Source organism: Aricia agestis, chromosome 2 (genome assembly GCF_905147365.1).
Source record: "Aricia agestis chromosome 2, ilAriAges1.1, whole genome shotgun sequence".
Lineage (NCBI taxonomy): Eukaryota > Metazoa > Arthropoda > Insecta > Lepidoptera > Lycaenidae > Aricia > Aricia agestis.
In genome coordinates, this window is record NC_056407.1 from 18,944,473 (window position 1) to 18,954,661 (window position 10,189).

The following is a 10,189-nucleotide window of genomic DNA, read 5'->3' on the forward strand; positions in this document are numbered from 1 at the left end:
AGATAGGAAAAAAGTGGCACGCTCGTTTTCATAGTACAAATGGCCCTACATGCGGTATTTATATTGATCTATGTCTGTGGTCACAGCTGATAAGCCCATAGTTTTTGCGAAAAGGAAATTACGCATCATATTGTATTGTTATGCGAACTTTAGCCTGTACCAAATAATGTCCTTGTACATCTATTTACTTTGAGTTTTGACAAAAAGAATTTTAAAAGTTACTTCCACTCAATGTACAGGTACAAATGATGAATTTAAGAATTACTTACATTATTTTAAATTCATCGCCTTTGCGTGTTGCGATTTGAATGATTTTTACCTTAGCTATATTAATGATTATTCCCAAACCTATTTTGTGTACTGCCCACTTTAGTCCACCCAAAGAATAGTCAAAATGAAGGTGTAGAGTGCGTGACTACCTAACCTAACCAATTTCTTTTAGGATGGTCATAAGGTAAACATACTAAAAGTCCCCGCCCCTAGGGGTGGAGCCGGTGTGGGGGGAGGGGGTTAAAGTTCCCAGTTTTGAGTTTTATGCTCATATTTTTAAAACGGTGCATCGTAGACAAAAAGTGTGTTCTACATAATAAGAGCTGATAAAATTTCCTAAATTTTTTGCCTGATACACTTTTTCGAATTCCTTACTGTTTTTGAAGTACACGTTCTGGAAAAGTGAAGTTTTCGAAAAATACCGACTTATCAAACATTGCCTATTGCCTTTTACTTTAATCGTGTTATAATGCTAGTTAATTTTTAGAATCTAATTTTCCTAATACATCCATCCACCATTACCATAATGGATGGATGTATCATAAAATGAACATGTGTCGAACCGCGCTCTCGAATGTATTCTGCCAATAGCGGCTGAAGTTCAGGTATACTATTATCTTAAACAGGGGTTCCCAAACTTATTTTATCAACTGCCCACTTTTAGAACAAATTATTTTTAGCGCCCCTATTGTTTCAACTTCTTTCTAAATACATAAATACAAAATGCTAAATTGGTCGTTATCAAACCATATTTTTACCATTACCACCGACTTACAATTAAAACTTATTAATCGGGACTTAACGTGTAGTCAAAAATCACTTCCATGGCCTCTGTGACATGGCTGTTTCTCATAGGGTTCTCAGCTTTTGATCTTAAGAAATTGTTAGGCCTTACAAAAGTATAGTAGCAGCCTTTATGTTATACAGCTCCTTCGGCCACAAGATCGTTAATCGAAGCGACAAAAGACAGCGTCACCCCAAGAATCCTTCCTCAATCCTCATAGAACACCTAAACACCCTGATACTATATTGAAGAGTAAGACTTCACAGTCTAGATTCTCCTTTTGCTGCAAGGTATTTTGGTTTCCTTGTATATATTGCGCACACAAAAAACAATTACTCTTGAAATCTAATTGGGGAGCTGAAGACCTAAGCTGAGACGGCCCTGCTTCTTTTCGAGATGTGGGTACATTCCTTACTCCTTAGATCCTTATAAATTGTTTGAGCTCGGGTGTCATTTTAACGACAATTTGTGTGAATCAATATAGATTTCAAACCAAGGAAATTTTGGTGCTTTTCAGCTTTCCGTTCTTGACTGGCTTTTCTTAGGCCCAGTATTCCCTTTTCTTTCATCTCAGTGACTTACTCCCTTTGACGATGTCTTTCTCACACACATGACACTTACTATAAATCATTGCAATTCGTATATCTAACTTCTATCTAGATGAAATAATCGTTTCGACCTGTTGGCTGCTCCCCTGCGTTACCGGGTAGGCTTCTAAAGGTTAAAAAGAGATTAAAGACGATGACAACATAAGCCCGAAGGCATAGATGATAGTGAGAATGGGAGTTTCAGCCAGCAAGATCGCGTTTTCTGTGACTATGGGCATCGGCGATATGGAAAGAAAAGTGATGACCCACCTTCGCTCCATTACCGGCTTTTGGTCGAAAACGCAATCTCAAACTGTAACCGTCTTCACCGCCTGGCGGTACTCCCAGCTTATGCCATGAATAAAATATGTAATTCATAGTTTTAACTTCAGATAACGGGTTAAGCTGAAAACCGTTCACATTCTCAATTTCAGAGCGCGATACTCGAAAACCTATTAGAATTTCAAAAAAGTATATAAGACAAAAGTTGTAGGAAATTTTATCAGTTTTTTTTTAGTACTAGACACTTTTTCTCTACGACGCACCGTTTTGGGAACAAAAAATTGGGAACTTTAACCCCCTCCCCCCACTCCGGCTCTAACCTTAGGAGCGGGGACTTTTAGTATGTTTACCTTCTGGACATCCTTAACACATTTCTGAAAAAATTGCTTAGGTTGCAGCTCACGCACTCTACACCTTCTTTTTTAAGTGGACTACTTAGAGAATCGATTTAAATTAATCTAGTACTAATTATAAGTGCAAAAGTGTGTCTGTCTGTCTATCTGTCTGTCTGTTTCCTCTTCACGCCTAAACCACTGAACCGATTTTGCTGTTTCGTGTGGAGATGTTTTGAGTCTCGGGAAAGGACATAAGAAACTTTTTATTCCGGAAAAATGTACGGTTCCCACGCGATCATCTAGTTAATACTAAACGAGACTATTATTATAACCCGCAAGAGTTAACTTTGAACCTATGCATAGTAGGTAGGTACAATTGCGGGATCTATAAATAAATAAATAAAATAAATAATTATGTAGCCAAAATCCTTGATAACAATTTTTGATCTTGATGTTCATTTCCTCGTTTGTTGTTAACTAATTATTTTGAATTCCAATTCAAATGTTTCTAGTTAATGTTCACAAATTGTATTTGATAGTCGTGTGCTCCTGCAGTCGGTTAACTCAGAGCACTCGACAGACCGCAGAGGCCTCCTAACTAAATGAAATTACAAATCTTTATACTACGCCTAGTATCTATACCTACAACACCCCAATTTTTAGGGTTCCGTACCCAAAGCGTAAAAACGGGACCCTATTACTAAGACTTCGATGTCTGTCTGTCTGTCTGTCTCCAGGCTGTAACTCTAGAACGGTAATAGCTAGAGATTTGAAATTTTCACAGAGTATGTATATCTATTGCCGCTACAACAACAAATACTAAAAACAAAATAAAATTAATATTTAGGGGGGGGGGGGGGGGGGGGTTTCCATACAAAAAAACGTTATTTTTTTGCTCTATATTAATAATGCCAACAAGTAGGTACTTGAATTTTTCACAAAATCCCTACTTATCTGTTTTATTTAATATTTAATAATAATATTAAAATAAAATTAAAAATGAGGGGTGCTCTCATACAAAAAACACAATTTATGTCCTAATTTTGCTCTATATTGTACGGAACCCTTTATGCGCGAGTCTGACTCGCACTTGGCTAATTTTTTCTACATCTCTTACTAGTTTTGGCCACCGATTTTAACTAAATATGTGTAGAGTTTTTAGAATCTTCTCGTGCGGCTGGCACATTATATTGTGAAGTATTTTGTCGCGACTTAAGTGTAAAATCAAGGTTTTTAGATTTAGGGCTGAGTATGTAAGGTTAGAAACTTGGCTCTACATGAGATCTCACTACTTTTTGACACCACAAACTATATTATGTTCTCATCTTGGCAATATTTTTACATGATATTATTGTCCAAAGTTTACAAACATAATATTATAGTGTTTTGTAACCCATATAAGTACAAATATTTTCTCATTTGGGACACCTGTAAAGTGTAAAGAAATCAGAATATTTAATAGGTTCCATTTTAATTGTTGTTGTTTTATGTTTTTATTGAATAGTATGTGTGTATTTCCTACGATAAGTTTAAGATTTAAGAGGCCTACTAACCCAAAAAATCAAACATCGTCCTTCTCTCTTCATACTCACGCCCGTCTTTCATATGCCAGGTGAAAAAGGACGACGCAGAATCATCGCCAAGTTAGTTTTACTATGAATAAAAGACGAACTATAATAATAATGGAAAAAGTATTTCGAGCAATGGAGAAAAAAACCTAAAGGAGTATGTTTTTAAATGTATCGAGTCTGGTCCAAATTTCCATCACTAACGGGACCCACACTGACTTATTGTCCATTAAATATAGAGTAACTTTCATTATGAGACAAATTAAAAATAAGCTGCCAGTAAAAATTTATGACTATATGAAAAATAATTTTTGTGAGCGAAAATATTGATATTGATATTCATCTATTTCAGTGAAAACCTAATATGCCAAGCGGCATGACATATTATCACATAACAAAGATTGAGTAGTTAACAAGTACAATGGATCACATTAACACTATTTTATGGAATAAAATGGTAGAAAACTTGTTCATTCCGTCATAACTTTTTACTTACAGGATATTTTTGGTTGCGGTCCAGTTATAATGATTCCGTATTTAGCAGACCATTGTTATTGATTGTGGACATTTGCATCAAACTCAATATACCAATTTTTATTACATCTACAATATTTTTCATACAAAATGGTAAAAAAACATGACTTTTCATTCAGCCATAACTTTTCACTGACAGGGTATTTTGATTGCGGTCTGTTTATAATGATTCAGTATTTAGTATACAATTTTACTATAATTATAGGTCTCGTTAGTGGTGGAAATTTGGACCAGACTCGATACATTTAAAAACATACTCCTTTAGGTCCTTTTATCAATGCCTTTTAAGATATTAAAAATATTAAAGAAAAGACAGTAAACTTCGAAGATCCAAGCAAAAATGTGCCTAAAACAAGGTTCTTGTAAAAATAAAACTATTGAGCATTTTTTCAGTAATCGTGTTTTCGACTTGAGCATTTAATCTTCATGAACTGAAGATACTTGTGTAAAAAAATACTTTTTTCTAGACCTTTTATCAATGCCTTTTAAGATATTAAAAATATTAAAGAAAAGACAGTAAACTTCGAAGATCCAAGCAAAAATGTGCCTAAAACAAGGTTTTTTGTAAAAATAAAACTATTGAGTATTTTTTCAGTAATCGTGTTTTCGACTTGAGCATTTAATCTTCATGAACTGAAGATACTTGTGTAAAAAAATACCTTTTTCTAGACCTTACAGATTTTGAGATCCTCGAGGTATAAGTATCAAGTTAGGGTCAGGTGCATTTTTAATAATATTAAAATATTTTTGATTATATTTTAATGTTCATTTATTGTTTTACCAAATAAAGTTTCTTTCTATTACTTTACTAGATGACGCCCGCAACTCCGTTGCGCCAAAATTCGTTTACTGCGAAGGAACCGTACATTTTTCCAGGATAAAAACTATCCAATAATCCCGGGACTCAAAGTATCTCCATGCCAAATTTCAGCAAAATCGGTTCAGTGGTTTGAGCGTGAAGAGGTAACAGACAGACAGACACACTTGCGCATTTATATTATTAGTAAGTAAGTAAGTATGGATGCTAGCTTCGTGCTACTTTGGAAATTGGAACAAACATACAATAATATATTATATAGACTACCAAAATATCTTTACTTTTGACTTCATAGTCTCGGACATACATAATAGTTATTATTACAATAGAATATCTAAGTCTCCAAAATATATGCGACAAGCCGTTCAGGCTGTGAAGCATGCCAAATAAAATATAATAAAGTGCATTGCACTAATGGCTGGTTTACACGTATTAAGTAGATAAGTAGTAACTAAATTTTAACTTTTGAAGTGCCTGCCCAAAATAATATGACAAGTGAAAAGCCCCGCCTGCCAACATAATAGAAAATAGTCAAATTTCTAATTTCCTTGTTTACTACTTAACTAAATTTTAACATGCTACTTGCTACTAAGTTTTGTGTTTACATGCAATAAATAACTTAAAATTTAGTTAACTACTTATCAACTTAATACGTGTAAACCAGCCCTAAAAGCGCAACCTACAAACTCTCCTTTGCTCTATATAGTCGCGTAAGAAAGCCACACACTTTTTTCGTGCGTTGTTTTGACGTCTTGGAATCGTTGTCGGATAATATAAAGGCGCTTTGGCAGTTATCACGACCAGTCCACGGGCTTAGTCCGCGCAGTGTCTATGTGATTAGTGAAACGTTACTGTGAAATACGTACGTATTCCATTTAAGTTTTCAACGGTAACCATTTACCGCACTCTCCCCTATTTAAAAATTTTCAAGTGTTTTCAAAATCTAAAAATAATGTGAGTATACCTTTATGGTTAATAAATTTAAATTGCAAAATTACTGATAATACTGATGATTATTTTTATATTAAAACTAGCTGTCCCGGTATACGTTGTTTTTCCGTATGTATAAAGTATGTTGGTATTTCGATTTTCGCCCATAATATTATTTCATTGAAGTGACTAAATAAGTATGTCACCATGGCAACGTCTATCGCTATCCCGTCTCACAAACAATGGTCGCCGTCAGTCTCGAGTTGTAATAATTTACTATTATTTATTCAACAAATGCACTTATCAATATAAAAAGTAGATGTTGTCCGATTCTCAACCCTAGCCGATATGCTCGCTAAGATTCACGAAAATCGGTCGAGCTGTTACAGAGGTGTTGAACCACGCACCCCATGACACGAGAATTTTATATAATTATTGGGTTATGTTAGTGTACCTAGTTTAAGATTGAGTTTATGCAAATTAGTCATAGTATTTTTTTGCATATCAGACATAATATTTTAATCACTTAAAATATCTCTGACAGTAAAGTTGGGTAGTAAATAAAAAAAGTCTAATGAAACGCTACGCTAAAACATACACGATTATATTTTTAACCGACTTCCAAAAAGGAGGAGGTTAAATGTTCGGCTGTGGATATTTTATCACTCTACACTTATACAGGGTGTAACAAAAATAAGTGATAATAATTTAGGGTGTGTACGTGTTCCTTCTAGAGAGTTCACTGTGAAAGTAGCAGCTCTGAAAGACGACATTTTTTTTTCACTTTTGTATGGGCAAGGGCCCGAGCGTCACGAGATTTCCCATACAAAAGTGAAAAAATTTTTTGGTCTTTCAGCGCTGCTACTTTCACAGTGAACTCTCTATAAGGAACACATTATCACCCTAAAGTTATTTTTGTTACACCTTGTAGAGACAATGATTCAATTAATTTTTATTTTATTTTTAAGGTTCCGTACCCAAAGGGTAAAAACGGGACCCTATTACTGAGACTTCGATGTCTGTCCGTCTGTCCGTCTGTCTCCAGGCTGTAATTCAAGAACGGTAATAGCTAAGTTGAGAGAGTTGAAATTTTCACAGATTATGTATTTCTATTGCCGCTATAACAGCAAATACTAAAAAAATATATATTTAAGGGGGCTCCCATACAACAAACGTGATTTTTCAAACATATGTTGCTCGGTAGTCGGTATCAATGATGACAACACTTGAAATTATCACAAAAGCCTTAATTATAATATGTGTACTTTAATAATTAGTAATAATATTTAAATAACATACAAATTTAAGGGGGCTCCCATACAAAAAACACAATTTTTGGCCTATTTTTGCTCTCTAACGGTACAGAACCCTTCGTGCGCGAGTCTGACCCGCACTTGGCCGATTATTGACATTATTAACTATGCAGTAAAATTTTCTGTCAAATTCTTCATTGAAGTGCGACAAGGTGGTAAAGGAGAACTGCCAAAATAGCGTTTTAGGGTTCCGTACCCAAAGGGTAAAAACGAGACCCCATTACTGAGACTTCGATATCTGTCCGTCTGTCTGTCCGTCTCTCTGTATGTCTGTCTGTCTCCAGACTGTAACTCAATAACCGCTATAGATAGACTTCTGAAAATTTCACAGATTGTGTATTTCTGTTGCCGCTATAACAACAAAATATACTAATAACAAAATAAATTATCTAAATATTCAAGGGGGGATTCCACACAATAAACGTATTTTTTTGCTATTTTTTGCTCGATATCAATAATGACAATAGGTAGACGCACTTGAAATGTAAAAAAAAACACTAATAAAATTTTAATAAAATAAATAATTAAGGGGGCTTCCATATAAAAAATACATTTTTTACCAATTTTTTCTCTACATTGTACGGAACCCTTCGTGCGCGAGTCCAACTCGCACTTGGCCGATTTTTGTATGACGGTAGCGTTAGTTCCTTTTTTCGCCACGTTCATTTAAAGCCTTGCAGCGCTCTAAATTAATGTCTGTGGGAATAAGCGTGGTGGATAAAGGAAGATCTTCCGACCGAGCGAGGTGTTATGCTCGGTCAGGCCGAAGCCCACGTGATACATATCAGCTGTCGTATATATAGCGACGCGCTCAGAAAATTGGGCGTTAGGCGAATTGTGGGTACCGCCACATGTCTCTGAATTTGTCTGCAAAACAAAAAAAATAAGTAAAGTTAGGTTAGGTGTGTAAAATTATGCTTTTCAGCTTTTCCTTTCTCAGGAGTTTTGTTGTTGTCAAGTTGCACTTTGTTGGCACGAAATACAAAAATAAGGGTTTTAAATACTTTATTCAGACCACAACGCGACGCGTAGATGCATTTCTGAATTTATATATTTACTCCCACGTATTATATATACGTGGGAGAGCCATGCTTCGGAACGAATGGGCCGGCTCGACCGGAGAAATACCACGTTCTCACAGAAAACCGGCGTGAAACAGCGCTTGCGCTGTGTTTTGCCGAGTGAGTGAGCTTACCGGACGCCCAATCCCCTACCCTATTCCCTTCCCTTCCCATCCCTACCCTCCCCTATTATCCTATTCCCTCTTAAAAGGCCGGCAACGCACCTGCAGCTCTTCTGATGCTGCTAGTGTCCATGGGCGACGGTAGTTGCTTTCCATCAGGTGACCCGTTTGCTCGTTTGCCCCCTTATTTAATAAAAAATTTGACAGTTTCGCACAATGTCTCACGTAATTGAAACCTGCGAAATCCATACCAGAGTAGACAGAATGTATGCCGACTTAGAACTGATGTTGAAATTTTTAAATTTGACGTATTATGACGAAAATCGTCGCTAGGGTTGTTAACTTGTTACCTACGAATTTAAAACTATGACATATTCGATGGACGTGTTCCTCTTTGGTCGTATTGTTGTTTGTGTTTTGGCACATGCGATTAAAATTGTCAGAATCCAATTTTGAAATCTTTATTTTAAATATTTAAAAATAAATTATATCTGCCAGCGCGAGGCACATTCCGTTCATAATCCTAGTGAAACCCGACGAATTTGACAGATATTAAAACCTGTCCGTCTCTTTGCAGTCGAACTACTGGTAGTTATGTCTATTGTGTCCATACTTTAGAAATGCATCTACGCGTCACGTTGCGGTCTGAATTGTTACGTATATATATTTTTTTCGGTACCTTTAGAGACGTATTTCCATATCATATCTCAATCAATCAATTCAGACAGAAAGGTAAAAGACAGACAAACTTTCACATTTATTGTTAACTGGCAAAGTGCGAGTCATGAGCACGGAGGGTTCCGTATCAAAGGGCTAAAACACGTTTAAAATTTCAATGACGTCATCTCGGTACTTCCATATATTTTCATCTACTTAGAGCTAAATCAATTCAGTGGTTTAGGTAGATAAATAAAAACAGACAATTAAACTTTGACATCGCTCTAGCTCTAGCATAAGCTCCAGGTACCATTTAGCTCTAGATATCATAGAGATTATCAGAAAGGGTTGTTCATGGAAGTAGTTAATGGAGTTTTAATACAGCTGAACCTACATATTTTTTTCTTTTTTTTCCCCAACCCACTACTCCCACACCCACAGCCCACGGCCTGCCAGCACGCAGATTATCAGAAAGGGTTGTTCAGGGAAGTAGCTAACGGAGTTTTAACACAGCTGAAGCTACATGACCGATTTGGTCGTCAGCTCTCCGTCGATTATATAAATCGAGCCTCAGTAATATAAAAATTAAAAATTGTTCGAACTAAAAAGTGTATAATCTACGAAAATTGAATTAAGTGCGGAACCATAGGCTGGTCGGTGGAAACGCGCTTGAATACCTTTAATTTTGACTATATTTTTTGCAATTAAATTAATTTTCCAGTGTTTAAAGTTTAACCCTAAAATGGTTGTTGGGTTAGCCACATATCATTGCATTTATATTTAAGCAATTTAAACTACTAGCCTATTACTACATATTAATAATAATAAGATAATTACTATTAATTATCTCAATGTCTATTTAGTCTATGAAAAAAAAATTAGAAAACTTTTTTAAAAATATTACTTATTACTTATTGAAAAATGAAAAT

At 35.5% G+C, this 10,189-nt stretch overlaps 1 protein-coding gene across 4 annotated transcripts in view; it reads left to right on the top strand.

Annotated features, from left to right (window-relative positions):
• Window positions 1-10,189, top strand: part of LOC121736412 (acyl-CoA Delta-9 desaturase-like) — a 33,098-nt gene that overhangs the window by 1,547 nt on the left and 21,362 nt on the right. The window contains exon 1 of one of the 4 annotated variants that reach the window (XM_042127588.1): window positions 5,933-6,039. The exons of 1 other annotated variant lie outside the window; for it this stretch is intronic. The gene's annotated coding sequence lies outside the window, so the exon portion shown is untranslated. Of the gene's footprint in view, window positions 1-5,932; window positions 6,040-6,072; window positions 6,132-10,189 lie in introns of those variants that run through there. 2 more of the 4 variants (XM_042127596.1, XM_042127605.1) reach the window with 2 other exon arrangements.